The 18511-nt window shown below is 43.0% G+C and overlaps 1 pseudogene; it reads left to right on the top strand.

The window, feature by feature from the left end:
* Positions 1 to 3942: 3942 nt before the first annotated feature.
* LOC126472046 (5S ribosomal RNA) lies at positions 3943 to 4060 on the top strand (annotated as a pseudogene).
* Positions 4061 to 18511: the final 14451 nt, after the last annotated feature.

Here is an 18511-nt window from a genome sequence, read left to right as displayed (position 1 = left end):
AGACCCTTCAAACAGCAAGGTGTCGACGCATTCAAAAGAAAGGCCATAGCGCAGAAGTGCATGTGTACTGTAAGGTGGGTTAATGATGTCACATAGGCACCAAATGTCATCAAAGTCCTGGCCAGAGCCACCGTGGACGTGTCACACAATGGGAAGGTCGTTAAGCCCCCCCCCCCCCTTACCCACATTTCACCCCTTCTTTTGATGCCTCTGCGATGGAGGTCATAATCGAACACGCAGAGTTTAAAACACGCGGTTTCGTTACGGGTAGCTGAAGAAAACATTTCAGACGCGCCGCCGCTCAGAATCTAAACGAAAAGGCCTCAGGGGATTACATAAAGGGAGTCACTGATTGATTCCCACATATTTCTCGGTCAAAAACGACAGTTCAGATTGTGGTGGCAACATGCCGACGTTCTTGACCACCCTTCGACAATACTGCTACCATCTGGACGTTGAGTTTTAACCCTACTCTAAGAATATCGCGTGGCGGCAACTCCAATGCACGTATTCTGACCTCTTTGGAGTGTACTCAGACCAAACGTTTTGCTGCGGTATATAGCGTGGAAGCACAAGGGACCGTTAAAAACCTGTAGGCGAAATTTGAATGTGTCCCGAAGCAGTAAAGGGTGCTTACGCTTGTTGTGCCCTACTGTTTCGCGTTCTCATATTGCGTGATCACTGCGAGGGGGGCCGGATGGAACATGTTCGTGAATAAAACGGTGAAGGGTCGCTCTAAGCCCCCCTCCCTCCCCCCTCTCCAGTTCGGCAACTCCTTCGGTGCGACTCTCGCATCTTCGTTGGGCACGTTACTAATGTACCTGTCAGGAACTTCGACACACATTCAGCCTCACGACTGCTCTTGCGCCTGAGGGCAGGCAAAACACACGTAAGGGCTGCCGAAGAGGCTGCCTAATCCCAATGCGCTAGAGCAGCAGAGAGGCTGGATGTGTGTCGCAATTTCTCACATTTGTAACGTTCTCTTCAAAGGTGCTTCGGTGACACCAAGGATGTTATAGAAGCCGGGAAGGAGGGGGGTGGGGGTGGAGAGGGGGGTTTTTGGGAAGACCCTTTGCCATTTTATTCACACACTTGTTAATGTTGCTTCCCCTTCCCCTCCCCGTGATCACGCTGCAGTGGGGCTGAAACAAAGCATGAACTTCCTTTGCTACTTCTAATCACGTTCAGATTACGTCGAATGGTTTTGAACGGACCGTAATGGTTCCACCCTGTATACCGGAGCAAAAATTACTATCACCCGATAGTACAAAGGGGTCCTGTCGCGTAATGTGGTCCTCGGAGTAGGGTTGACACATCCAAGGGGTGTCAGCAGTGTCGAACATACTGAAGAACGTTGTCCTGCGCTCGCCGCACTGTCAACTGTCCTTTCGATCGCGCAATGTGTGGGAATCAACACCCTAAGACGAGGAGTAGTTTCATTGACTTCCTTTATGCCACCTCAGAGGCTTTTTCGCGTCGATTCTGAGCGGCGGTGGGTCTGACATGTTTTCCTCGGCCACCAATAGGAAAACCACGTGATTCCAACGCTTGGTGTCGCGATTATGACCTCCATCACAGAGGTGTGAAAAGGAAGGGTGGAATGTGGCGTTGGGCATAACTGTGGTAAAATTGGTGTGAATGTGATATCATTAACCCATCTCACACGTCACATAAATTTCTGAGCTGTGGCGGTTTTTTATTTTTATTTTGCTTGATTATTATTACTTTTTTGCTTGTGTTGACACTTTGCTGTCCGAGGTGTCGCCGAGCCCGAATGTGACGTGGTAGGGCGCCTCGCTCTTGCCCATTTATAACCACCCTTGAGTGAAATTTCAAACTTATGATTTGGAAGAGGAGAGAGTTACGGTGTTTCAAAAAAGTGATTCTTAAATTTTGTTCCGCAGTTCACTTCACCGTCGTTCCCCGCTGTGGAAGTCCGCTTCCGTATTACCGTTGTATAGTATGTTTCAATTATAACCACACATTCAGTTTTATCGCACCTGTTCTCTGAACCATAGTCCTAGGAGTGGTATTATCGCCTAACTTTGCCAGAGCAAATGGGACAAGCGCTCGCATGTAGCAATGCTTCAAGAGGCAACTGACGGGTGTAATGTAGGTGATCTCTTCGCTACTTCTTCTTCTTCTAAGTGTTTATCGGTCTCTGGTTGGCCCTTTTTGACGATCTAAGTTGAAGAGGTGTAGGGGATGATCACGACATTTCGTTGGATCTGTCGGATTCCTAGAGGATATTAATCTGCAATATCCCCAAACAGAATACTTACAAAGCATAAGAAATCTCGCGTGCATGTTTCAGCTTTTCCAGTCAAGAATTTCTTTCTAAATACGGCATGCGTTTCGAGATGTATACACATTTCATGTTAATGACACCTTGTATGTGTCCAAATTATTTTAGTCAAATAATGTATGCTGAGTGCACATCGCAGATTCACAGAGATTTAGTAATTAAATGCGGTTTTGGTAAGTATTTGATATATATTGTTTCTCTGAGTATTAGCGTTAGTTTGACAGTACTGCCTCGGGCTGCGAGTGTGGGTTCTGGAACGAGACGTATCTGTTTCCCGCGAGCGCTGCCAGTGGACTCGTGCGTAAATACTACGCGCTAAACCGTCCCTGCCCACACACCACCTAACCGCGGTATTAAAATCATCTCAGAGGCGGTGGCTGCTTCCGCAGATACTATGGTGGTGGAAGTGGTAGTGGCAGACTGACACTGTAGGAAGTGGTGGCTATATGGTAGGCACGGAAGCCTTCGGCTGCTGAACCCCAACAGGGCGCAATCTGGAGGGTTGTAGACGCCTTCCCTCTTCTTTCTTGTTTTAAATAAAGAGCGTAGCTTTACCATTTCAATCATATCCCCAGTTGTGGTGATAGTAGCAACGCAAGTGGGGATACTTAATGTTATTTAGTAATACCCTGTGTGTGTGTGTGTGTGTGTGTGTGTGTGTGTGTGTGTGTGTGTGCGCGCGTGTGTGTGTGGAAACGCCCCTGATTGCATTTCCCGTCGTTATTTACCAGCCCAAGGAAATGTCGTCCTCTTAGGCGATCTGATTGTTTCAAGACACCCGATAAAACAATCGCGAATTCCGTGCAGTGAAATGTAGACTTGGTTCGTAACAGGAGCGTATTTGTTGCATTTGCTAATTGTTTAATGTGGGATATCAGCGTTTTTGCTAAAATATCACGCTGAGGAAATTCTATAACGTTTAAAGTCGTGTCTTTATATGTGTTTTAAGATGATAATCCTAAAAAGTGGGAGGACATCGATAAAGTAGCGACAGTTTTCCCCAAAATGTAACTTACGTTAACGAGCTTGCAAAAAATATCATTGGGCACGAGACTCTTTTGCAAATTGCACGGTCTCAGGCGCTGCAGTCATGGACTGTGCGGCTGATCCCGGCGGGGGTTCGAGTCCTGCCTCGGGCATGGGTGTGTGTGTTTGTCCCTAGGATAATTTAGGTTAACTAGTGTGTAAGCTTAGGAACTGATAACCTTGGCAGTTAAGTCCCATAAGATTTCACACACATTTGAACATTTTTTGCAAATTGCAAAACTGAATTTGCGAATATCATCTGAATTTGCTGCTGCAGACGCTTCCTGATGTTGATCGACCTACCGATAGAACACGACCAAATGTTTGGGCCGTAACTTCTAACGCTCTCTGCGGAGGAAATTACTGTATCTTTCTCCCTGAAGTTCCCTGAAGTGCTACAATAAGTGTTGGAGAATATCTCGCCACTATTGAGGCAACATCTCACTGTGTTGGATTCTCGAAGAGTGGTGGTCTTGAGGTGTCGGGTCAAGAGCCACAAAGAGTCTCACACTACAGCTATGGTAAGAAGTCTATTTTGATCATAAAACACGGTACTTAATATTATAGTTATGGATCGTAAATTATATTAAGCTAAAAGCATTTGGCCAGTAGGCAACGGCCTTGCCGCAGTGGATACACCGGTTCCCGTGAGATCACCGAAGTTAAGCGCTGTCGGGCGTGATCGGCACTTGGATGGGTGACCATCCAGGCCGCCATGCACTGTTGCCATTTTTCGGGGTGCACTCAGCCTCGTGATGCCACTTGAGGAGCTACTCGACCGAACAGTAGCGGCTTCGGTCAAGAATACCATCATAACGACCGGGAGAGCGGTGTGCTGACCCCATGCCCCTCCTATCTGCATCCTCCACTAAGGATGACACGGCGGTCGGATGGTCCCGGTAGGCCACTCGTGGCCTGACGACGAAGTGCTTTTTTATTTGGCCAGTAATTAGATTCTAAATAAACTTTACTCAGAGCTTATGTAACCGGTTTGTTTCCATTGGGGTCAGAAATTAAACTTTCTTTACATTAGAATGCTATGCTAAGTTGCCTGTCTGTTTACAGATGGAGAACAATGGCCCCATTGTACCAGAACGTAACCTGTACCCCCCCCCCCCCCCCGCCCACACTACTCATTTCCAAAAAAAAATTAGATAGCCATAAATTAGAAAATTAAAAAGCAAGTATGTCTAGAGGAGCAATAGAAAGTAGTACATCCTTGGATGAGACTAGGATATATAGATTATGGGTACAGAAAAATTAAAGAATTCTTTGGAGAAATTAAAAGCAGCAGTAAGAACATAAAGAGCTTAGATGCCAAGCCAGTACTGAGCAAAGAAGCGAAGGCTGAAAGATGAAAGAACTATATCGATGGGCTGTACAGAGTGATAAAAAATATTTGTACAAAGAAATACTTTTTATGTGACAAAAACGCCACAGATCCACTGTTTCCCCTCTAAGAGACCACAAAGGTTTCGAAGTTAGTGCTGTTCTGAGACGGTGTTCAATCTACCGTGTGATGAACAGTGTTTTAGAGATGTTGCTGAAAATGTCATCCGTTTACTGCTATGCGCAACTAACGTGCTGATTATTATCTAACACGCTCAAAACCTCCAGGCGTTTAACGAATAGTGCCTGCAGCGTCAGCCAAACAGGCAGTCAGATATTCTGGAGATTCCATCAGTGCGTACACTAAACGCATCATCTAACCCTCAAAATAAGAAATTCATAGACATGAGGTAGGGAGAACGTGGTAGCCACGTTACTAGTCCAACCCTCCAATCGCACAGTCGAGGAAAACATTGTCTAAGAGTTCTCTGACATCAACGGTAACGTACGGAGCGGCTCCGTCACTATGGAATCATAATTGTTGGCTGAATAGCCCGCCGGGGTGACCGAGCGGTTCTAGGCGCTACAGTCTAGAACGGCGCGACCGCTACGATCGCAGGTTCGAATCCTGCCTTGGGCATGGGTGTGTGTGTTCTAGGGGACTGATGACCTCAGAAGTTAAGTCCCATAGTGCTCAGAGCCATTTTTTGTTGGCTGAATACTAGAACACTTACGGTGATACTTCACGGAGTAAGATACAGTAGTTTCTTCGACAGAGAGCGTTATATTGATGTTACAGCCCAGTCAGATGGTCGTGAACAATACTAACCCACATACTAACGGTAAATATCTGTTGATAGTGCAACACTAGAGTTGACACGATTATGTAACTCCCAGACGTGGCTATTGTGGGTACTGAATATTCCTGCCTTTGTGAAGGCCGACTCGTCAGTTAACAAAACACAAGTTTGGAAGTCAGAGTTGTTGACAATTTGGTAAATATACCACTGTCATAATTCCTCACGCTAGGGAAAGTTATCAGCTGATAAGTCTTGTACCTTCCGATACTTCAGTGGATGCATCCACGTCTCGCTCAGAACATTCCGCACATTGACGTTCGAGGTATTTAGATTACTGGCTGTGGATCGTTTGTAGGTGCTAGTGTTATCCCCCATTAGCTGTAAGACAGCTTTCTCAAACTGAACAGTTCGCACAGTGTGAGTTCTGCCAGTGTCCCATCGGTGTGGTCTAAGGGATCCTGTTTGACGAACAGAGACTTCAAGACTTCGAAATGTGAGATTCTTTGGTAACCTCCTCCCTGGGAATCGGTCTGCATACAGGCGCCCGGCTGTTCGAATGTTCTATCGTGCCTCATCATAAATGAGATGTATGTCAGTCGTCAACAACCTCTAAAGCTTTGATACAAACACAACATATCATGAACAATAATACTGCTGTTGGTTATCCAGGAACGGGAACACAACAATCAGGAACGAAAGCTTGTCCTACTAGGTAGTAAGACGTGACTTTCTTGAAAAATCACATTCCAAAGTCAACATGCTGCATACGAAGCACTCAAAGCAAATGCGTACGTTGGCCTAAGGGAAGTCCAGCATTAAACTCTTCATTGACGACTAACTGGGAAACGGTGCGGCTGTGACATACGTATCACATAACAACAGTGTTTCTCTTTATCTCCTCCAGCAGCTCTACAAATTCCTATACGTAGCTTTTCTTCCCCTGGATAAAGGAAACACACTTGACGACAAGATAACTGAAAGGGCCGATGAAGTGGATGAAGATGAGATGGGGGACGTCATACTGCGACAAGAATTTGACAGAGCAGTGGTAGGTCGAAGACAAGCACCTCTAGTAGACGACACTTTACCAAAATTGTTATGATCTTTTAGGGAAACAACCATGGGAAAACGGTTCCAATTTGTATAAGTGGTATATGAGACAGTCGACACGCTTTCTGACTTCGAGAAGCATGTAAGAAATACAGTACCAAAGACTATAGATGCTGGTAGATATATTACAAAGCTATCATTTCAGTAAGACATGATTTCAAAATGGCTGCACAGATTATTTATAGAAGTCAGGAATGACTGACAGAAAACGAAGATAAACTTGGGTTCAAGAGAAGTGTAGAACACGCGATTCTGTACAGATTTTACACTTACCTCAGATATTACGTTACAGAAAGACTTTCCCACGTTTGTAGCATTGCATATTTAGGAAAACCTTTTGTCAAATTTGAGTGAAATAGACTTCTGCAATTTTAAAATTATCAGGGATAAAGTACAGGAATTTTTACAGAAACCAGAATTTGATTTTACGAATCGCAAGACATGAAAGGGAAACAGTAGTTGTGGAGGAAGTGAGGTAGGGTTGTTGCATCCCCGACGTTGCTCAATCTGTGTAAAGAGTAAACAGTAAGAGAACTCTGTGAGAGGTTAGGAAACGTATTAAATTTCAGGAAGAAGAAACAAAATGTTTTTACGATTATATTGTACGTATTCCAGGTGACACAGAATAACGCGAATGTTTGAAATTAGTTGTGGCAGCACTGCGGGTTGGTGACAGTTAGCAAGTAAACAGTACTCCATTTCAGTAATCATGGATCAGTGGGACGGACAACAGTGTGCGTTAGCCATAAAAATGTTTTATAAAAACAATGATAGTTTGGCAGCGGTGCAGAGGGATTTTCGAGGTTTTTATAGTTTAGGACGTCATGATGCCGTTCTGTAGAAACACTCGATAAAATATTGGATTAATAACTTTGAAGAGGAAGAAATCAACAGGACGACCAAGAAGTGAGCGTTCTCCAGCGAACATTGATGTTGTACGCGAGTCTGTCTTACGAAGCCCACGGCGTTCAATTCGTAAGCAAGCAGCAGTGGTTGGAATGTCCCGGGAGAGTGTTCGCAGAATTCATCTTGATTTAAAATTTCATCCGCACAAACTACAGATGGTGCAACAATTGGAGGACAACGATTACCGGTTACTATTAGGATTCTGTCCACAAATGATAACACAAATAAACAATGACGATGAATTTCTAAATAAGCTGTTTTACATTACCTGTGTTTTACGTTAACCTGTTTTTGCATGGGCGCTGAAGACCTTGCCATCGAGTGCCCATACAAACCTCCCCATCCATCCATCCATCTGAACAAGTTTTGGACGTCAGATGACGCACATTTTCATCTCACAGGTTATGCGAAGAAATAGAACTACCGTTACTGGGCAAACACAAATCCTAATGACGTTCATGAGCGCACTTTACACGCTAGTAAAGTGACGGTATGGAGTGGTGTTTCATCACATGGGATTATCGGACGGTATTTTTTCGCAAATGAACAGGGAAACACAATAACTGTCAATGCCGATCGTTACGTGGAGATGTTACGAACTTTCGTTACACCTGCATTGGACAACTTTCCAAACGTTCAAGAAGCCTGGCTTCAACAGAACAGAGCGACATCATACACTGCACGGCAATTAATGGCATATGTACGAGAACTCTTTGGCAGCCGTGTGATCTGACGATTCGGTAACATCCTCTGGCCCACTACATCGCCAGGTTTATCCGCTTGCGATTTTTTCTTGTGGGGCTACCTTAAGAGCAAAGTCTACACGACTCGTCCACGAACCCTGGATGAGTTACAACAGAGAATTTGGTATGCAGTTCACAGTATCGCAGCTGAGATGTTGCAGTGGTCAATGAGGAATCTCAACAGCAGATTCCATGAATGGACGCTATCTAAAGGACGTAAATTAAAAAAAAAAAAATGATAAATGCCATCAGTGTTTCGTAAATGGCAAAGTTGCAAGGTTTCAATTATTATGAATGCAATTTCTTTCCTTCATCACTAACAGGATTTTGGAAACGTTCCCGTTTTTCTGTGTCACTGTGTTCCACATGTCCTCCTAAACCACTGTGCCGATTTCAATCGCACATGGTGCAGATGTCGCTTACTGTCAGATAATAATCGTCGTGGGGATAAGACCCACCTAGCTATCATACATGATGATATGACGTCATAAAAATGAGATGGGTGAAAAATTACCGCATCATACACGATGTTTAAATGTATATCGCAGGCAGTACCCACATACGTCGTTAAATGCACCTACAGAAATATATCACAATATCACACATAGTTTAGCGGATATGACGTCATAATAACTACGTAAAATACCCACGCATTGTGCATGACGTTTAAATTTATTACTTTCTTTCTACTAATTCTATTCGCAACACATTTTGCCCAGTGTATCAGCATACGCCGCCGAATTTACATACAAAATTATATCATTGTGTGACACCTAGATCAGCAGATACGACGTCATGAACAATGAGATACGTTAAAAACTGCCTCATCATGCAATTCGTTTAGATTTATTACCTGGTTAATTCTTGTTCTGTTCACAACATATTTCGCAGACAGTATCCACGTATGCCGGTGAATGTAACTACACAAATATATCTTTTTACGACATTTAATTCAAGAGATATGACGTCATAAAGACTGAGATGCGTTAAGAAATTAATTTTTAATACATTTATTCTTTACTGCTAAGACTCTCCTACAATGTAGTCAACTTAAAGAAATTCCTCAAACCCGGTCGCGCTTTTGACAGCTATCAACGGCAAAGCGCAAACGGCTATAGGCGATAACAATAGCCATCTCTACAGCTTTGAAGGGGCGCTGCCACAGAGATGTTTAGACAGCGAAGGAGCTGCGTCCACTGTACAGAAACTGTCTTGGATCGTGTCACACCGAGTCTACTGCAGGAGTACATATGTGGTTTTGTCTGTAATAGAAAATTGGCAAAATGAATACCGAGACAGTGCTGGATTTGTCAGGCAATAAGATATAAATGCTGGCTGACTATAGGAAGAAAAGCGTTTTTGAAAACGGAAAATTTGTCAACATCAGTTTTCATTCAATAAGTAATACCCCACTTTTGTTTCTCAGAATATATTTATTATGAAGAGTCCGAATTTGGTGACAATATCAATCAACATGTTTTGTCCATGTCCTATTTTTCTACGTAGTCTCCAATTCATTCTATGGCCGTACGCCAACGTTGTGGAGGAGCATGTATTCCCTGCTGGTAGAAGTTCTTGACATGTGGGCGTAGCCATGTTTTCACTGCATGACTGACACTCTCGTCTTCCTCAAAGTGTGTTCCCCGTAGAGAATCTTAAGCGGCCCAAAGAGATGGAAATCCGAGGTTGCCAGGTCTGTACTGTAGAGTGGATGAGAGGCAATAATGTCCAGTCCAATTTGGCGATGTGTTCCCGGGTTTCCAGACTTATGGTGTGGGCGTGCATTATAATGTTGGGGCAAGATATCTGCTGGATTCTTGTCCGATTGAACACGTCGGAAACGGCTCAAGAGTTTATTCAGAGTCTTCACGTATGCCTCTGAATTGATGGCTGACCCTCTTGGCATCATATCCACTAGAATGACGCCACCACAATCCCAGAAGACTGCCACCATGACTTTTCCGCTGCAGAGGAGGTTCTTTTGTAGTGAATGAGGATGATGCCACTCCATGGACTGACTTAATGTTTCCGGCGCAAAGTGGTGCACCCAGCTTTCGTTCCACATAACGATCCGTGACAGAAAGGCCTCTCCGTCGGTCTCAAAACGCTCCAACATTTCAGATGAAATGGCTTTTCTTTCAAACTTGTGGCCCACTGTGAGCATTCGTGGAACCCATCGTGAGCAACTCTTTGAATATCCGAGAGTCTCCATCATTGCAGACTCACTTCCAATGCTGACCGACAACTGCTGAGCCAATTGTCGAGCTGTGATGCGACGGTCGGCACGAATAATAACATCCGCACGATTCAGCATATCTGGAGCAGTGGCTGTGACAGGACGAATCGAGCGGGGCGGATTATGGAGCTCTGTTTCTGCATTTTCTGAGGGTGTAACTTTCTTTACCCCTCATCCAACTGTACTCCTGTCAACTGCAGCATCGCCATACACTGTACACAAACGTTTGTGGATGTTCACCACGGTTTCTTTCTCTTCACACAATAATTCAATAACAGCCCGTTGCTTGTAACGTGAGTCGTATGTAGACGCTATTTTGACGCTCTACTACGGCTCTGCCATCTGCCAGAACGGTTCGAAACTTCACCGGCGCACAAAACAAACATCAGATATGAAGCACCAACAGGTACATTTGTCTATGTACATTAATGGCTTTTTAAAAAATATGGGGCATTACTTATCGAACGACCCTCGTATCCGTCCGAGCTCTGATTTCCCCTTATTTTATTATGATGATCGTCTCTCCCTATGTAGGTCGGTGGCATAAGAAGTATCTTCGCATTTGGAGAAGAGAGTTGGTGACTGAAATTTCATGAGACGATTCCCCCGCAACAAAAAACGCCTTTGTTTTAGTGATGCCCTCACTAAATCCTGTATCGTTTCAGTGACACTGTCTCCCCTATTTTGCGATAGTACAAAACGTGCTGCCTTTCTTTGAACTTTCCCGATGCACTCCGTTAATCCTGTTTGGTAAGGATCTCACACCGTGCAACAGTACTCTAAAAGACGACGGACGAACGCGTTGTACGCAGTATTTTTAGTACATCAGTTACTTTTTCTAAGTGTCCTGCTAACAAACCATAGTCTTCGGTTTGTCTTCCCCACAACATTTTCGATGTGTTCTTTCCAATTTAAGTTGTTCGTAACTGTAATTCCTAGGTACTTATTTTAATTTACGGCCTTTAGATTTGACTGGTTTACCGTGTAACCGAAGTTTAACAGGTCCCTTTTAGCACTCATGTGGAAGACCTCACGGTGTTCGTTATTTAGGGTCAATTGCCATTTTTGCACCATACAGGTATCTTTTCTAACTCTTTTTGAAATTTTTTTTGATCTCCTGATGAATTTACTTGACGAAAACGACAGCATAATCTGAAAACAATCAAAGACGGTTTCTCACATTGTCTCCTAAATCGTTCATATATATATATGAGGAGCGGCAGAGGGCCTATAACACTACCTTGTGGAACACCAGAAATCACTTCTATTTTACAGAATGACTTGCCGTCAGTTACTACGAGCTGTGATTTCTCTGACAGGAAATCACTAACCCAGTCATATAACTGAGACGATATTCCATAAGCAGGTAATTTGATCACAAGTCGCTTGTAAGGTACAGTTTCAAAAGCCTTCTGGGAATTTAGAAACGCAGAATAAATTTTAAGTCCCGTGTCAATACCACTCAACACTTCGTATCAGTAAAGAACTAGTTGTGCTTCAGAAGAACGATGTTTTCTAAACCCATGTTGAATGTGTGTCAACAGACCGTGCTCTTACAGAAAATTCATAATGTTCGAACACAATATATGTTCCAAAATCCTACTGCATATTGACAGTAATGATAAGGGCTTGTAATTTAGCGGATTACTCCCATTACCTTTCTTGAATATTGGTATGACTTGTGCAGTTTTCCAGTCTTTGGGAATGGATCTTTCGTCGAGCGAGCGGTTGTGTATGATAGTTAAGTGTGGAGCTGTTGTATCAGCGTACTCTGAAAGAAACCTAATTGGTATACAGTCTGGAGCGGAAGACTTGCTTTTATTAAGCGATTTAAATTGCTACGAGGATATCAACTTCTAAGTTACTCCTGTTGGCAGTTGTTCTTGATTCGAATTCTGGAATATTTACTTCGTCGTCTTTGTGAAGGAATTTCGGAAGGCTGTGTTTAGTAACTCTGCTTCGGCAGCACTGTCGTCGATAGTATTTCCATTGCTATCACGCAGAGGGAGCATTGATTGTGTCTTATCGACCATCTAATGGGACAACGTCGATAAAATAAGGCACAAGTAAGCTTACATATTGAGTGAAGCACTAAAGAGCCGCCACCACAGGAAATTTATGGAGCCCGCACAGGTGAAAAGAAGTAATTAGGCGAAAGTCGATACGTTTTGCACTATGGTGAATCTTTCAATGAGTATAATCAGTGTAATATCTCTTTATATTCTACTAATTACCCCTGCACAATTCAGTGAGTGAATTACGTTTCCTACTTGACCATCTATATACTCGCAGAATCGATGGCGCAGAGCAGTACAGTACTATTAGTATTCCATGAGCGCATAATTACTCTTTCTAATATTCTCTCTGGTGTGTGAAGAGGACTTCTAGGATCTTCTCCACACCGCATAGCCGCATTGAATAATTGTAATTTTGCTATCGAGATTACTGGAAGAAAGAGATTGAAAATATATTGTATGCTACTCAAGAAAACATATACTGAGCATTTACATCAGAAGTGTGTAAAGAATTTAATTATATATATATATATATATATATATATATATGTATATATATATATATATATATATTCTGTAATTGGAAATTTGCACGGAGGTGTCGTTTCGATGGTAATTAGAAGGGAACTTCCGATGACTTGGAAACGAACCTGCAATTATTAGATCGAAGAGCTCCATTATTTCATCGGATAATTAAACTCGATGAAAGCAAACTTTCCGCTTGATCTGAGGTTTCCCGACTGACTACGCAATGCAAGAAAACCAAGACATTTTATTTACACAGGATTGCAGATCGCTTCGAATCATCGAGACTGCGGGCAAGGAGAGTCATCGTCCGATTCTGATTACACAAGTAAAGCTTAATTATAACTTTCTTCCGCGACTTTGATGACTGTGATATGGCTGCTTATGAATGAGATCATTAATAAAATACTAATAACTAACTTTCCTCCTCACCAGCAACCGGTATAAACACAATATTAATTAAAATAATATCAGCAAGGCATTTTTGTCCCCAGTAAAGCGGATTTCATATTAAAATAAAATGAAATACTCCACAACCATTATTTATTTCCTGTTTGAATTGGTATTTCTTTGCGAAATTGAGAAAAAATTTGCTTTTAGATTAAAATGTTCACATTCTTCGGCGTAGCACCTGTTGGTTGCTGCACTATGTCAATGTTTCTGTAGTCACAATTACATCCTTGACGTGCGATTGTCGAAAGTCCACGTCCGTAGATCGTGGACTAGTGGCTAGCGTTGCTACCTCTGGATCTCGGGACCCCGGTTTCGATGCCCGGCCGGTTTGGGGACTTTCTCTGCCCGCGGACTGAGTGTTTGTGTTGTCCTTACCATTCCATCATCATTCCTGAAAGCAGCTAGATCGGACTATGTACAGATTGGGAATTTGTACTGGCGCTGATAACCGCGCAGTTGAGCGCCCAACAAACCAATCATCATCATCATCATCATAATCGAAAGTCCTCCAAATATTCATCTTCGGATGCCATAAGCTGTTTATCAGAAACATCTCTCAGCTATAAATATCCTTAGATATAAGAATAGATGTTACCGCACATGCTGACAAACATCGATGCTCCAAAAATTCGTACATAAAATCTCTCCTTTTTTCCACACTACGAAAGCATCTTTCTCAGAAGTACATTTTGCCGACTCAATTTTCTTTCCTTGAGAATCCAGCGTCTTCCATTTTAGTTTATCTTGTTACACATGACGTCTTGCGTAATATTCGGCATTTTTTCTGCTAACCTTTGCAATGTAATCAGAAGAGTAAATATTTTTACAACATAGAAATCAGTTGCTGTAAATTCTCCGCAAGTGGAAAAAATTCACCTTCTGGCGCAAATATTCAGGCACTACTTTCATCGCTGTTTCATATGTGCGTCGAAATTGTGCATTCACTACTTATCTACGGCAATAAACCGGTGATTGGTTCAAATGGCTCTCAGCACTATGCGACTTAACTTCTGAGATCATCAGTCGCCTAGAACTTAGAACTAATTAAACCTAACTAACCTAAGGACATCACACACATCCATGCCCGAGGCAGGATTCGAACCTGCGACCGTAGCGGTCGCTCGTCTCCAGACTGCAGCACCTAGAACCGCACGGCCACTCCGGCCGGCAATAAACCGGTGAAAACAGACCCATGCAATCTTTGTTGAACAGTCATAATGTAACCAAGAAAACTAGTTTTTCTTGGTCTTTTGTCATCATTGAAGTAACACACTATCTATATAGGACAAAATTTTTGCATAGTCAATTTTCCACGTAAAATGGCCATACTTTTTCCCCTCCTTGCCTAAGGTGTTCAGCTGTGTGATACAGTTTTATTCAGTTTCGTTAGAGAAATCTCTTTATATTTTCATCTTAAGTTGATGATTTGGGACGTCCGTCACGTAAACTGACTTTAAGAGACGTACTGTTGTAGTCTGTTCCAATCTCACATTTCTTTACCGTTCAAAACGATGGATCAAACCCCTTGATAAAATTGACCAACTTTTCATTATCTTCGTTCTCGGTAAACGGTCAAACCGAAGGAATCTGTGTTAGTACAGTATTCCAGTTAACCCATGCTCCGAGTCACATATGACATACCTACTTTTATAAATCGTAGAAATTATTTTAAAGCACTCTGTGTGCGCAGTTTGGGTCCGTGCTGTAGATATTCCGTGAAAACGTCGAGATAAAACTATGACAGGTGTTTGATATTAATGTATAGTTTACGCTCAATCTTTTCAATACTTTGTTTGCACGTAGTAGTATAATTGTTACAGAACAGATAAAGCACAAATTTGTATTGAACACTCCCATATCTCCAATGTTTTCGGTATATAGAACAAAAATAAACTGCAGATGAAAACCCGTGTCTAAAACCGTCATCCACCAAGGCAACAGAACATTGCATTCAGAGGAGAGAAGACGTGTCTGTGTTGCATCTTCTCCACTGGCGATCTTGGCAGTCAGCCACAACCTCTGAGTAGTAAACAACACTGCGAGACGTTCAGCCCGCGGTCCGTCATCGTACAACGTCACGTTTGGACTGGTGGCAGATGCCGGTGCCTATAACTTCGACGCTCTGTAGCATCTTTCGATGACGTTTACGGACATAGGTTCCTACCGTCGATTTGTTCCTCAAACTAGCATCTACAAACCCTCGACGTTTGTCGCAACGTTTCTGGGAAAACCCGTACAAGTATTTTGATGTTTGTGCTCGCTGTTTCGTACTTGTATACGTGTCCGTCCAGTTGCAGATTTAATCACTGATAGGATTTCCGCCATCTCTTGGAAACAACGGAATTCGAAAGTTCTGAAATTATGTTTAGAATAGTGACGTACGGCACTAAGGTATTCTGTAGAGAGTAAGCAGTAACATTACAATGGCTGCACTTTATACAATACATAATGTGTCATACATGGTTTTTTTTAAAATCAAACAGAACTCCATTAATTACTTATTGTAGATGAAATAGATGACGAGGTGCATGAATATGAAAAGAGAAACATGAATATAAGTATCACAGTGAGTCTAAATGAAATGAGCCTGAAATAGTTTAGGAAGATCACAGAGAGATGGAACCGGTATGGTGCCAAAGAATATACAAACCACTTGCAAAAGAATGCATATATTTGGATTACTGCGTTTTACTTATCGTTCCAGTTTATGTCACGCTTACATACTAATCGAATAATGTCTCTTTTTTAGTCATTTAATTCTTGGGCACCGTGTTTGTAATCAAAAAATGTAAATGGCGTAGAGAAAAAGACGGACACATTCGGCATACGTACAAGAATATAAATGTACTGCATGGACTAGGGTCAGGGAACGCTGTATTCTTATTTTCTATAACTCTTCGTAACAGCAAATACATAAAATTCTCTCATACACGAAATATGAAAAATGCTCTGTTCTATTATTTGTAACTACATCATCTCGTCATCACTCCTTAATCGTCTTCCATTGCGCCGCAAAGAAATTTGGCTCAAAGATGCTTATAGCATTCGTCTATAATGGTGCAAAAGTGTGGCACCCTGTGACGTCACACTTGAGATCGACGACGCTTCAAATACCAAAGTGTTGATATATGTGAGAAAAATTCCAGTGCCCAGAAGTTTATGTGACGTGCAAGGCGGGTTAATAATGTCGTATAAGCACCAGATATCACCACAACCCTGACAGACACCACAGTGGCGTGTCACACGACCATACAGTGAAAACAGCGTTGCTTACGCACATTTAACCCCTTCTTTTGACGCCTCTGCGATTGTGGTCAGAAACGCGACGCCCAGAAAAGAAATTACACGATTTTATTACGGATTGCTGAGGAAAACTTTTCAGACACACCACCACTCAGAATTGACACGAAAGAGCCTCAGGGAGTGTCGTAAAGGGCGTCAATGAAACCACACCTTTCCTTTGGGCTTTGATTCCCTAACACTTCGCGCTCGGAAACAATGGCTCGTAGTGGGATGAAAAACAGGACGCCCTTTGTCACCGCTAACTCCTCTAGATGTTTAACGCTTCTCTAAGAACATTATGGGGCTGCATGCTCGTCAATCGGGATTGCACACCCTTGGATTGTAGCGCAATCACAATTTTTGCTCTTGTATTCAGGTTGGAACAACTAGAGACCTTTTAAAACCACAAGAAAAAATCTGAACGTGATCTGAAGCAGCAAATGTACTTAAGCCTTTTCAACCTTCCTGTTTCACGTCCACCTTCGACGTGATCAACGGTCAACAGCGGCTGCGATATTGACAGATGCGTGAATAAATCAGCAGAGGGTCCCTCTCAGTCCCTCCCCTCTCCCATTCGGCAAAACTCTTGGTGGCACCCATCCATCATTGTTGAGAATTTTAAAAATGAACCTGTACAGGGACAACCTAAACGGAGTCGTAGTCGCCTGCAGGTAGGCAATCTCATGACACCCCTCTGATTCCAATTGCCTAGCTGCAGGCGACTAGGACTGCTTTACAGGTTCTCTCTGTAGAGGTTCCTTTTTAAAATTCTCAGTGGAGATGGATGGGTGTCAGCAAGGGTTTTGCCAAACTGCGAGGGGTTAAGTGGGGAAGGGGGTCTTGGAGGGATCCTTTGCCGTTATATTCATGCATGCATCAATGTTGCATTCCCCCACAATCACACCACAGGAAGATGCGAAACAGGAGAGCTGAAAAAGCATTAGCACCCATTGCTGCTTTAGATCACGTTCAAATTTCGTCTAATGGTTTTGAATGGTCCCTAGTGGTTTCATCCAGTGTACTGGAACAAAAATTACTGTGCTCCTACACTCCAAAGGGGTCAGATCACACCCTGCATGGTCCTTTGAGTAGTGTTGAAACGTCCAGTGGGTGGCAGCAGTGTCGAACGATGTCAGAACATTGTCCCGTTGCTCATCGGGCTGCGAACTGTCACTCCCGGCCACGAAATGTGTGGGACTTACCACCCCCAGAAAAGAGTTGGCTTCATTGATGTCTTTTATGACAACCCGTGAGGCCTTTTCATGTCCATTCTGAACGGCGCTGTGTCTGAAATATTTTTCTCGGCTACACGTAAGGAAACAGCGTGATTTGTAGGCTGAGCTTCACGGTTCTGACCTCCATCGGAGAGGCGTCAAAAAAAGGGGTTAAATGTGAAAACCATCCAATCGTGTGATACGTTCATGGTGGCGTTGGACAGACTTTTGGTAAAACTCGGCGTCATTGTGACATCATTAACCCACCTTACACGTCACATGAACTTCTGATCCGTGGCCCTTTTTCTGCGTATGTGAACACTTTGCTGAAGAGTCGCCGAGCCCGAGGGTAACGTCACAGGCAGCCACGTTTTTGTATCTGTATAGAGGAAGGCTGTAGTAAACCTCGAGCAGAATTTCACATTTCTGTGTAGCAATGGGCGACGGTTTTGGGGTTTGGGAAACGAGCTCCTTTAACTCTGTTCGACCGTGTCTGTCATATACCTTTCACTCGCTTTTTTTTTTTTTTTTACTACCACTGATTGTAAAAATACGCAACAATTCATT

The sequence above is a fragment of the Schistocerca serialis genome, chromosome 3, assembly GCF_023864345.2.
Source record: "Schistocerca serialis cubense isolate TAMUIC-IGC-003099 chromosome 3, iqSchSeri2.2, whole genome shotgun sequence".
Taxonomy (NCBI): Eukaryota; Metazoa; Arthropoda; class Insecta; order Orthoptera; family Acrididae; genus Schistocerca; species Schistocerca serialis.
Note: the sequence above shows the minus strand (reverse complement) of the source record. Positions and strands in the feature narration are given on the sequence as shown.